This window comes from Zootoca vivipara, chromosome Z2 (genome assembly GCF_965207765.1).
Source record: "Zootoca vivipara chromosome Z2, rZooViv2.hap1.1, whole genome shotgun sequence".
Lineage (NCBI taxonomy): Eukaryota > Metazoa > Chordata > Lepidosauria > Squamata > Lacertidae > Zootoca > Zootoca vivipara.
The window spans coordinates 26,695,963-26,708,677 of record NC_142585.1 but is presented as its reverse complement, the minus strand read 5'-3'; the positions used below and the strand labels follow the sequence as shown (position 1 = coordinate 26,708,677).

General features: G+C 43.3%; 1 long non-coding RNA gene across 1 annotated transcript in view; it reads left to right on the top strand.

The window, feature by feature from the left end:
- Window positions 1-10,719, top strand: part of LOC132591513 (uncharacterized) — a 43,185-nt gene extending 32,466 nt beyond the window's left edge. The window contains exon 4 of the long non-coding RNA XR_009557012.2: window positions 10,030-10,719. This is a non-coding gene — a long non-coding RNA (uncharacterized LOC132591513). The remainder of the gene's footprint in view (window positions 1-10,029) is intronic.
- The last annotated feature ends 1,996 nt before the right edge of the window (window positions 10,720-12,715 follow it).

The following is a 12,715-nucleotide window of genomic DNA, read 5'->3' as shown; positions in this document are numbered from 1 at the left end:
AATCTGGTCCATGCTTCCCACTGGATAGGTTATCCTATATTCTTCCAGTCATGACTGGCAACCACCATCTTTTCTGCTCTTGGGTGCTTTAATATCATGTTGTACTTGTATGTCTAGGAATGGTTGCTCCTGTAGTACCTGTGTATTATGTTTACACGTTTGTATGTGTGTGTGTGTGTGTGTGTGTGTGTGTGTGTGAGAGAGAGAGAGAGAGAGAGAGAGAGAGAGAGAGAGAGAGAGAGAGAGAGAGAAAGAATGAATCCAGGCCCTGAGCTGTAGAGAGCATTATATAAGTACCAGCAGCTTGAACTTGGCCCAATAGTGGATTGGCAGCCAGTGCAATCCCACAAGTAGCATGTTATATGCTGATGGGTAGTTTGCTCTCACAAACAACCTAGCTGTTGCATTTTGCACCAGCTGCAGTCTCCACAACAACCCCAAGAGCAGCCCCACGTAGAACAAATTGCAGTAGTCCAACCATGAGGTTACCAATGCATGGACAATGTATGGAGCATATGGAGGCTGATTGGTTTATCCCTAGTTTGGCGTCTGGACATGTGTACCATCAAAATCTGCTGGGGGTACGAGGGACTTGTATTGACAAACATCACACACACACACACACACACACACACTTTGGAATTGACCCTAACGTAAATGAGACAAAGACTCTCAATTATACCATGTTTTTGTTTGATGTAATTATACGGTCAAGGATTCTTTGTGCCCTTCTTACATGAAAACACACACACACAAACACAGAAACAAAAGCAGGAAGAGCAGCAACAGAATGATGCCAGCAGCATCCTCATTCACTTCCCCCCAGTCCCTGTTCAACATTATGAATGCAAGCCTGCATAGCACATCATTTTCCTAATCATGTAGTACTATTGAAATGCTTTGCTAAAATTATAAGCATTAACCAGCATGCAAAATCATACAATAGTGTTGCTGTCACTGGCAATTTTACAACCCTTCAAAAGAAATCAGCTTGGGGTGTGCGGTTATTTATTTATTTATTCAATTTCCCTCCTTCCTATTGTGGCAATTGCCCCCTCTTTTATGAGGTCAGATGATTTAGTTGTAATGTCGAAGCTCATGAGGGGCAAAGTAGTGGAATCAGGCAATGAATGTGGAACACTGCCATGCAGCGGGCAGAAGTAAGGTCAGTGCCAGGATTAATGACAGTAAAGATGTCCTGATCTACAGATGCAGAGAATCTCGGAGGCAGTACCATTGACCCAGAGAGTGGCATGTCCCCTTTCACTGGCTGAGGCCACCCTCTCCCACTGCCTCCCTCACAGAATCCTAACTTACCTGGGTTTTTTGGCAGTGGTTTCTGGGTTCTCACAAGATCTTGGGAAAGGTCTATGATATCTTGCTGGAACCTGGAATATGCCACTTGTCCTCTTAGATTCTGCCCCCTGCAGCTGTTGCCTCAATGCAGCTCTGGACCCATATTATTATTATTATTATTATTATTATTATTATTATTATTATTATTAGGACATTTTAGTTGAGAGAAAATTCAAGTATATGATATAAGTGTACGTAACTATGATATAAGTGTACGTAACTGATGATATAAGTGTACGTAACTATGCATGGCATGGAGAAAGTGAATAGAGAAAAGTTTTTCTCCCTCTCTCATAACAGTAGAACTCATGGACATCCAATGAAGCTGAATGTTGAAAAATTCTGGGAACTGTAGTTTCCATTTGGGAATTATAGCTCAGTCAGAGGTAAAGTACGGTAAACTAAATGTACCCGTATATTCCAGCGTATAAGACGACGGGGCGTATAAGATGACCCCCAACTTTTTCAGTTAAAATATAGAGTTTGGGATATACTCGGCGTATTAATAAAATGACCCGGCGTATAAGACGACTCCCGACTTTTGAGAAAATTTTCCTGGGTTAAAAATTAGTCTTATATGCAGGAATATACTGTACTTTGAATGAGTGGTTATGGGCTACCAAAGGCAGTTAACAAATATTTGCGTGATATTCGGAAAATACACAGAGGGTATTAATTTGACTTCAAATTATTTAGAGGAGAATTTGGAGAAATAATTTCTTTCAGCTTTTCCCCTTCAGCTCACAACTGCCTCCTACTACATCCTACTGTGAGTAAGGGGCCATAGTCTTATCCTTAGTAGTTTTAAGGTAACCCAGGATGTGGGTGGCGCTGTGGCCTAAACCACTGAGCCTCTTGGGCTTGCCAATTGGAAAGTCAGCAGTTCGAATCCACGTGATGGTAGTGAGCTCCCATTGCTCTGTCCCAGGTCTTGCCATCCTAGCAGTTCAAAAGCATACTAGTGCAAGTAGATAAATAGATACCACTGCAGCAGGAAGGTAAATGGCATTTCTGTGCACTGTGGCTTCTGTCTTGGTGCCCCATTGTGCCAGAAGCAGAAGCATGCTGGCCACATGACCTGGAAAGCTGTCTGTGGACAAACGCCAGCTTCCTTGGCCTGAAAGCGAGAGGAGCAACTTTGCCTTTTAAACCTTTTTACCTTAGTAGGTTCCCACCTCAAACAGTATATGGAAAAAAATCTGCAAAAGAAAACCAGGAATATTTCAGTTCTGTAATTAGCGTAATAATAGTACACCCACCCCCTAAAAACCCCCTGCACATTAGGCTAATGTTGTTTTCCCCAAAGCGATCCAACTGTGTATGAGCAATGCTTTCTCTGACCGTAGTAGACCGGTATGTCTAATGCTGAAGCTACAGCTGGTAAGTCCTGGGTGCCTTTTTGCCTGCAACATTTGAATATGTAAGCCAGGGTAGTGACATGAGTGACACGTGAGTAGGAGGGAATATGACAGACAGGATCAAAAGTGATTGCTGGGTGTGATGCACTTACAGATTTTCCTCTTGTTAAGCCTGCTTCTCTCCCCAGTGCTTCCTCTCCATCTGTTACTTTATCAGCTCTTGGGGAGAGAATAGACACTAGTCCTTGAAATCTTATAGCAAAATGTCCTCCATGAGGAACTCCCCTATTAGGAAAGGTACTGTAGCAGCTTCTGGGACTTCTTAGTTTAAATAAAAGGCAAGAAAAGAGGCAACATGATACTGTAAATGTTTTTAAAATTATGCACAGCATGGAGAAAGCGGCGAGAGAAAAAGTTTCTCTCTCTCTCATAACACTAGAAGTCATGCACACCCAATGAAGTTGAATGTTGGAAGATTCAAGACAGATAAATAAAAGTGCTTGTTCACACAGTGAATTGGGAAAGGAGTACGACAAGGTTGTATATTGTCTCCCTGCTTATTTAACTTATATGCAGAATTCATGCGAAAGGCTGGACTAGATGAATCCCAAGCCGGAATTAAGATTGCCGGAAGAAATATCAACAACCTCAGATATGCAGATGACACAACCTTGATGGCAGAAAGCGAGGAGGAATTAAAGAACCTTTTAATGAGGGTGAAAGAGGAGAGCGCAAAATATGGTCTGAAGCTCAACATCAAAAAAACCAAGATCATGGCCACTGGTCCCATCACCTCCTGGCAAATAGAAGGGGAAGAAATGGAGGCAGTGAGAGATTTTACCTTCTTGGGCTCCTTGATCACTGCAGATGGTGACAGCAGTCACGAAATTAAAAGACGCCTGCTTCTTGGGAGAAAAGCAATGACAAACCTAGACAGCATCTTAAAAAGCAGAGACATCACCTTGCCGACAAAGGTCCGTATAGTTAAAGCTATGGTTTTCCCAGTAGTGATGTATGGAAGTGAGAGCTGGACCATAAAGAAGGCTGATCGCCGAAGAATTGATGCTTTTGAATTATGGTGCTGGAGGAGACTCTTGAGAGTCCCATGGACTGCAAGAAGATCAAACCTATCCATTCTTAAGGAAATCAGCCCTGAGTGCTCCCTGGAAGGACAGATCGTGAAGCTGAGGCTCCAATACTTTGGCCACCTCATGAGAAGAGAAGAATCCTTGGAAAAGACCCTGATGTTGGGAAAGATTGAGGGCACTAGGAGAAGGGGACGTCAGAGGACAAGATGGTTGGACAGTGTTCTCGAAGCTACGAACATGAGTTTGACCAAACTGCGGGAGGCAGTGCAAGACAGGAGTGCCTGGCATGCTATGGTCCATGGGGTCACGAAGAGTCAGACACGACTAAACGACTAAACAACAACATTGGTGAAATATCCTATATTACAACCTGCATTACTTAGCCATTTTGGCCTAGAAGGGGAAGAAAAACGTTTTCAGTTTATTTCCACATCATTTAGATTATTATTCTTAGAGGATTGGGATTAATACCTTTCTGGGGGAAAGGGTTTGTGACAATTCATGGTGTTTGGGTCTTCTTTACCGTAGTATAATTGTATATGCAAAAATAAGGAGAAAAATACTCCTTCAGTTATTAAACTTTGTCATGAAAGATGAAGGGTATTGTTTCAACCCTTAGTGCACCAATGGGATCTAAATTGAATATGTTAGACTTAAATGTGTCTACCTCTTTGCCATTTTGTAGAAATTATACCAATGAGTTTTATGAATTATTGGCAAAATCTGAATTATTTCAATGGAAACGAACCCGTTCAAGATTGTTGGATACAATCCTGGGAGGAATAGGTACAAGAACAGGAATAGCAAATGCCTATGATATTGAGATATATGCAAACAAGTGCCTTGGGACAATTACAGTTTCAGATATTGAGATTGCAAGGAGGTGACACAGTTGATTCATACAGGTTACATTTGTTGGAAGCAGGACTCTCAAAAAGAGCCATGCGGGCTATGAATAAAACAGTATTTAAATGCTTTATATAAGAAATGAAACAACAAAAGAAACTGCTGTGGCTATATGATACTTTACAATATAACAATTGGCGTGGAATTTGTAGAAACATGTCCTTATTTTTTTGCTAGAGGAAAATGTAGAAGGGGTTCTTCGTGCAATGGGTTTACAGAAAGAATTAACAACTATTGATGGTTGGTATCACCTAGATATTTATAAATGGGAAAAGGATATATTGTTTATGAGAATAATATCTTTGTAAAATACCACTCAAGGCAGCATTAGGAGAGGAGAAATATGTAAAGTGGCAGCAATTCCAGTACCGGTAGTTATGGACCAAAACTGTATTCTATGGATATATTATGTGTAAATCTAGTGTGGGCCTTATAAAGGATAATAGGACTTTTGAGCCAAATAGAATATGTCATTTACAAAGGTTAACAGATGAATAATAATGAAATATGATGTATAGTTGCCCAGGAATCTGCTCTTACTGAATATCATTGGTGGGATATCTTTTATGGCTACTCATCAAAAGCTTCGGTTCCCCCCCCTTTTTTGAAATCATTTATTCAGCTTACTGTAATTTTACTGTCATTACTTTTATGTGTAATCAGGCCCGTCCTAGCCATAGAGGCTAGTGGCGCGGAGAACCACGGCGCCGGGCGCTGGAGGGTGCTGGAAGGGCGCCAAGTGAGCACAGGGTTCCGGCGATCTGACCACGACTGCGCTCCACGAGCTGAGAGGCTGCGCCGCGCCTCTCTCCTTCTCCGAGGACTCCGCGCTGTGCCTCCTTCTCGTTTCCCCAGTGCTGGGTTCCGCTCAGTCGAGCTTCGCCACCAGCGCGCACACAGCGCCCAAGCAGCTCTTACTGGTCCCGCGGTGCGCGCGCTGGTGGCGAAGCTTGACTGAGCGGAACCCAGCGCTGGGGAAACGAGAAGGAGGCGCAGCGCGGAGTCCTCAGAGGTGGCCTCCCGCTGCTGCTGTGGTCCGCTTGGCACTCCCAGGCCCTTGGAGAGGCTCTGGAGGGGGGCGCTGGAGGGACCTTAGTGCCAGGGCGCTGGATGGGCTTAAGACAGCCCTGTGTGTAATCATATGGTCCTGCATCTTATTTCAATGCTTACAGCGTATTAATACTACTATTCAAGTATGTATTGCATTTCTTAAAGAATATATGTGATTTATTATTTATTAATAAATCAAGAAGGGGCGTCTGTGAGGCCTAAAAATGAATTACCTCCATAATAAACTACCTCTATAATCAATAAAACCGTTATTTCTAAGAAGATTTGTGTCATTTTGGTTCTTCTTGAAAACGCTCTGATCTAAAAGAATATCCTGTCATTAGACTCATGACACCAATTCTACTCAATCCTTTCTAGCTAAGCTGCAGCAATAGTCCTGTCAGGAGGGCAGGTCTGCTCCATCTCACTGGTCTGCTTCTGTATTAAACCATTTAAACAAACAAGGAAGTTTTCTATTAGGGACATGAAGGAGAAGTTCATTTTGGTTTACATTTTAATATACACCCACCTAATTGGCACTTCCCAGTTAGTCCGCAAGCCAAAATGCAGCATTCCTTGGAAATGTGCACTGCTCTGAATTTTACTGTGCAGCGTTCATCAACCAGTAGACATTTCCCAAATGTGTAACTTGAGGAAACCTGAGCATGCAGATCTGCATATTAAGGAAAGTAGCATGCTTGCAAAAATGCACATCAAAGGCACAATTGTGTACAAGAATGCACATAAAAAAAAATCACCCAAAGCAGAAATGGGCAAACTGAACTTAATACTAGCAAAACAAGAAACTGAGAGAAACTAAAATGGATAGATTTTTCCCATTAATACTTTTTATGTCTTTTGCCTTGGCAGATAAGTGGCCATGCCAATCAGCTGATGGTCAAAGCAAAGGGCTAGGGATTAAGTCCAACCCCCTCCCCCACACCCACCCAAGCAAATTATCACTGATATTGTCCATCATCTGCTTAGGCAGTATAAAAAAAGAAAATATGTGTGCTGTCTCAGCTCCTGGATCAAGCTTAAGAACAAGACACAGAGCCCCCTCCCCCTGCAGACCATATGAGCTATAGCAAGCTGAAGATAGGAGCAATTCCAATTGCATACAGCTCTCAGCCAGCTAGATCCAGGCAAGCGTCACTTATAATTCAGCAGCAGTTATGAAAACTTCAGGAGCAACATGCCAGCGGTAGTAACCCGTTAACCAGGATGATCTACATCTGTATGAGCCAATCCTAAGGCCATTCCCTACTTCCCATTGTAGAAGGTATGAAAACAAAATGGAATGCATTTGCAAAGCATGGGTGGGGGCAAGGGTTGGCATGTCAGGCACCTGCTGAAGGACCACAAGAGCCATTGCTCACCTGCATTCCACTCTGACTTAGAGGAAGTGAGGGAGCAAGCAAACAGTAGTGAAGGTGCACAGAAGCCTGCCGCTCACTGCCTCTCCGCCTTACAAATGAGCTGGTGGTAGTAATGATGAGGAAAAAGAACAGAGTTAGCTGGTCTTTAGGGCAAGGCAAGGCTAGGCAGCAACCCAAAGCCTCCTTTGTTGAAATGAGCTCCCCAGCAATGAGCTGTACCCTCAGCAGCATATTTCAGTCTCGAGAGCTTAAAAAAACTGATTGGCCTGATACCTCCTGTTAGTCCCACAAGCTTTAAGGCAGCGTTTCTCAACCGCTGTTCCGCTGGCTGGTGTGCCGCGACGTGCGGCGACGAGAAGGGCGATTTTGCAGCTGCAAACTCCACCTCCCTAGGCGTCCTATTTCTTCGCCCCTTCTAGTTTCCACAGACTAATCAGCTTTCATTATTTCCATTTCCCCCATGCCTCACGTGACAGGATCATCCCAGAATCCTTTAGCCAAGATGGCAGCCCCCAGCAGCTAATAGTGCCGCACGTGTGTCTCTTTTTTGGAAAATCGAGCGGACTTCAAGTAGCTACTTTTAAAATATTCAATCTCCATCATTCAAAAGGTAGTTTGTTGCTAATTGACGGAGGCATGAAGACCAAATCGTCCTCTCACAAGTCCGAGAACACGCACAGGGTAAGATACGGGACGGCGGGGTCGGGTGGGGTGGATCAGAAACCCGGATCTTTTAAGAACTCGGCAGCGCTGACCCGCCGGAAAGCAATATTTGGCAAGTGTTTCTTACAGTCATAATTATAATATAGGGTGGCACAGAGTTAATTTTTTTAATGGTGGTGTGCCTCGTGATTTTTTTCACGGAACAAGTGTGCCGTGGCCCAAAAAAGGTTGAGAAACACTGCTTTAAGGAGCTGTCCATTCCCTGAAGGGCTGTTGCCTTATTCTGCAGCTGCTGGTTATGAGGGTTGCCAAAATGGGTGTCTCCTGAGTTGGAAGAGTTGAACAAAGCTGCATCCTCTAAACTGGGTGATCCAGCAGTGGAGGTAGGGATGCTGAGACCTCTTCGTCAAGAGTCCACCTCTAAGCTGGATTGTAGACTGTTGCTCAATAACGTGACACCTTGAGGTTCTGCAAGAAGACATGAGAAAGACAAAAGGCAAAGTGGTGATCCTCCCCATTGCCCAAACTGAGATTCCAATCGGTTTGCTAAAGGTATCCTTTGAGAGACATGGTTGAGAAACCTGTACGCTTTACACAGCAGCAACTCCCCATGGAGGGTAAGTGTTGTCTTGGGTTTGAAATTGGTTCACATAGCTAAAGAAAAACCTTGAAATCTGGAGCTACCTAGCCAGCCAGCTCCCCTCCACCACCACCACCACCAAATTCTGTCTCATTCCCACACCAATTGCATTGCAAGAGTAAATACACAATACAGAGGTCCCATTGGTAAAGAAGAAGAAAACAATCTTTGTTAACAGTTTCTTGAAATTTCTAAGGATGGCTTCAGATCTAAGACAACATGGTGGGAGCTAGTTTCATAACTGCATTGGGCAGAACTGAGGGAAAGGGAAGAGAGAGAGAGATAGACAGCAAGAAAGAGGAAGAGTGGAGTTTGGCACTTCAGCAGAAAATCACAAAGTGTATTTCCTCATGACTATCTGTTAGTCTCAACCCTACCCTCTGCTGACTAGCCATGCAAGGTTACCTATGCCAATGGCTATTCATTTGATGAGGGAAATTAGAGGATTATGCCCTTAATCCGATCTGCATGAATCAGCTAGTGTGTATGCGCACAAACACTACCTTGGGTCACCCATCACCATTTGCATACAGCGCCTGAAGTGTTGGTCAAGGATTAATGCAGATCTTGAAAAAGGTTACCCCCCTCCTGTTCTAAAGGGGAATTATGCTTTAGCCAGATTTTTGAGCTCTTTTGTCCTGAATTCTGGCAAAAGCAACCAGCCCATTTCTTCTGTTAAAATAAATCTGATATAACAAGTTCGATCACCCAAGCTCTTTGGGCCTGCCACCCTAACAGGGGACTCAGCAAAGCAAGCACATTTCGCTCCAGGAAAACATTTTATTTAATAAATTTGACTCTGGGCTGAGTGATGTCTGCCATCTGGAGATTATATACTGAATGAAGACAGAGCATTCTCTCTCTCCACTCCCTGCTCTACTCTTGAAAGAGCTCAATAAAAATACATTCATAAGTTCAGGGAAGTTTTATGCCATTTCCGCAAGAGACATTTAAACTGGATTTTGAATAGGTGGTGACATCACACAGTCTGCATTAGGTTGCTCAAAATGTTAACATTTTTACACTTCCAGATAATTTAATAAAATAAAACACAAACTGGGAATTGGCAGTGCAGCTCCATACATACTCATTCGGAAGTAAGTTCTATGCTGTTCAGTGGCATTTGCCTCAAGGTAGGGAATCTGGAGAAACTCAATTCAGTTCACATTTAAAGGCAACTCTGTGAAATTTGCACTTTGTGTGTGTGTGTGTGTGTGTGTGTGTGTGTGTGTGTGTGTGTTATCTTTACACATAAATTCCATATTCCAAATTTGTTATACATTTTTTTAAACGTTGACTTTCCGCCTTTCTTTCCATGCTGTTCTTAATCCTATTTACATACTGCATTCTAATAAGCATTTCACCTAAGACTTATTCTTCTGTTTCAAATATTATCATTTTTCTTCTGCTGCTCATATTTCAAATCCTGCTCACAATTTCATCTTATTATGATATTTTTTCCGATACTCCAAAAAGGGCTTCCATTTTTCCATGAATGGTTTCGAACTTTTGCTGTTAGTTTTGCCAGTTCCACATAGTCCATTAGCTCTAAAATTCATTCTTCTTTCATTGGTGTTTTCTCTTTTCAGTTCTGTGTGTACAAGATTTTAGCTGTTAGACGACTTCCGGCAAGGCAAGATGGCAAGCACCATGGCCGCACCAAGCTCATGGGGACCACCAGCAGCAACAGGGTTCTCTGGCTGGTCCCCACACTGCCAACACGGCCACCACAAGCAGGGGCACCCAATGCAAAGGCTAAGAGGGCTGTGTGGAGCCCCCAAACCCCTCCCCAATGACCTTGGCTCCTCCAGGACTGGGATCGCCCCAACGACAATCCAGCAGAGCTCAGAGGTCTGGAGGCCTCCAAGCTAAGCAGACAACATAGTGGGGCCCCCACCCCAGCCAAACACCAGCCTTCACTGCCACAGCCCCCGTTGCATCCATCGAGAGAGAGAGAGAGGTAGGAGGGGACTGGGAGAAGCAGGGAGGCCACGTAGAAGTGCACAGCCCAGTCCAGACTCGGCCCCCACCCAACCTCTCTGGTGACTGGCGCGAGGGTAGTGGGCAGGAGCCTGTCAAGGAACCACGTAAAAGGTATTGCTGTGCGGGCGCTCCCCTGCCGGCAGAGGGGTGCCACTGTTGGTTGGAAATGGACACAGGATCCAAAAAATTTCTTATACTTCATGTTGGATATTTGGTATTTCTCATTCTCTTTTTGATGGAAAATAATTGTTGAACTTGAAATTGTAAAACCAATAAAAATTTATTTACAAAAAAAATCTTAATTTTTTAATAATATTTTTAAATACTTACCTATTTAACTCTCAAGAATTAAAATGGTGGCACCCATAAAGGAGCCCTGAAGCAACACAGGCCGCTTCCTGGGACTGCCACTTCAGCCCTGACTTCCTCTTCTTTTTTCTTCTTTTTATTTCTCATTTTTTAAAATTAAATGGGGGGGGGATCTCACAGATTTTTTTTCTCCCCCTGCCCTCCCATTATTATCATCACCTTAAAAAACCTTTTTATTCCACTTTATTGTTATTGTTATTGCTATTTTCCCTCCCCCCTTTCTCTTTAAAGAACACACACATATAATAAAACAAATAAGTAGATAATAATTTGTTTCCCTCTCAAAGGGGTTTTTATATACTTTTAATTACACACACACACACACACACTTTCAGATACCACCACCTCAACTTCTTTAGTTTTTCTTCTTCTTTCAGTTGATTTGGAGTGGGTGTTACGAGACACCTGTAACTCTGCCAGTTCCTCAGAATGAAGTGGTTGAGTGGGCATTTATTGGGTAGGCAATCTTGCACACCACTTACAGGTTTGTGGTATATAAATTTTCTCAGATAAATGCATACCTTCGGACCAGGCTGCCTGCTGTCTCTCTGAATGATTCCTTGAATGATCCCATACATTGGCCCCTTCCAACCACTCTGCCTTGCTCCTATAACAGTTCTGTGTCTCTGAAGCATCTATTTGCCTGCAGCAGAATGAACTGCCCACCCTCACTGCCTGTCGAATCGCTGGATGAGTCTGTGTTGCAGGTATATGGACACACGCAAAATAGTCCATGCAAAATAGTACTCATTTCAGGCTACGTCCTTAATTTTCCACATTTGATGGGTGTGGCGGGGAGGACTGTAGGAATGAAATACCTCCAGTGTTTTACGCTTGTTTTTTTCTGGTGGGGGTGTTTAGGAACCACTGGCTTGATATAGGGAGTAGAGCTAAATCTACCCCCTGAGTCATCCAAAGAAATTCAAAGACCCTTAAAGAAAGATTTCAAGATGGTGGAGTAAGGATGATGAGCGAGTTAGAACCACAGCAACCTAATAAAATCAGTTTTCTGGCCTACTATTTTTGATTTGATTTTTTTTTTTTTTGCATCCCTGCGGATGGCAGCTTTAGATGTTTCTTCCTTCCAAACACTTGTTAATTCCTCATTATTTCCCCCTCCAACTGTTGTCATCACTAGCACTGTAGAGCCCCCTCCCACCTCCAGTGTGTGTTGACTGACAGCTTGATTCTTTCATCCCCAGAAGTGGTGATTTATCTTTTATTCATCTCTGCACATTAAGTGCCTGTCAGGCTGCCAAAGCATTCTCTGTCTCTTCCGTACAGATTTATCATTGTTAAGGGAACTCTGAATTTAAAGGACATGACATAAGTACTACCATCACCAGTTGCTTGGAAAACAGTGCTGGTTTTCACAGAGGTGTGGGGCACAGGCAATGTGTTCTCCCAGGCAAGTCCTTTGGAAATAAGGGAAGACATACCTCTTTAATCTCTTTTGTTTTGGGGTCCTCAAAGTGACCTGGTTGTTGTGCGTTCACCCTGTGACCAGTATTTGCAGAGCATTTGTTTCTATTTGTTTTTGCGGGAGGCTAAATGACAACGAGCAAATTGGAAGTGGAACATCAGAGATCATTTTGTTTGCAAGGGTTATTCCCATAGCTGCCAAGTTATCCCCTTTTTTAAGGGATTTTCCCTTATGCTGAATAGGCTTCCTTGCGAGACAAGGGAAAACTTGGCAGCTATGGTTATTCCAGTTAGCCTTCAAGTCAGATAACAAAGGGTCTTGGTGTCAGGTGTTGCTTAGCAACCAGGCAGAGTAGTATGATGCTTGCTGAGGGAACACATACCCTGATTGGTTGTATCATTCTAGGAAGGTTTCCCCCGAGTAGTTGTCATATGTCTCTCTGCTATGGACTAGGCCTGAACTATAAAGAAAGACAAACCCACTCTGTTTATTTCTTCTCA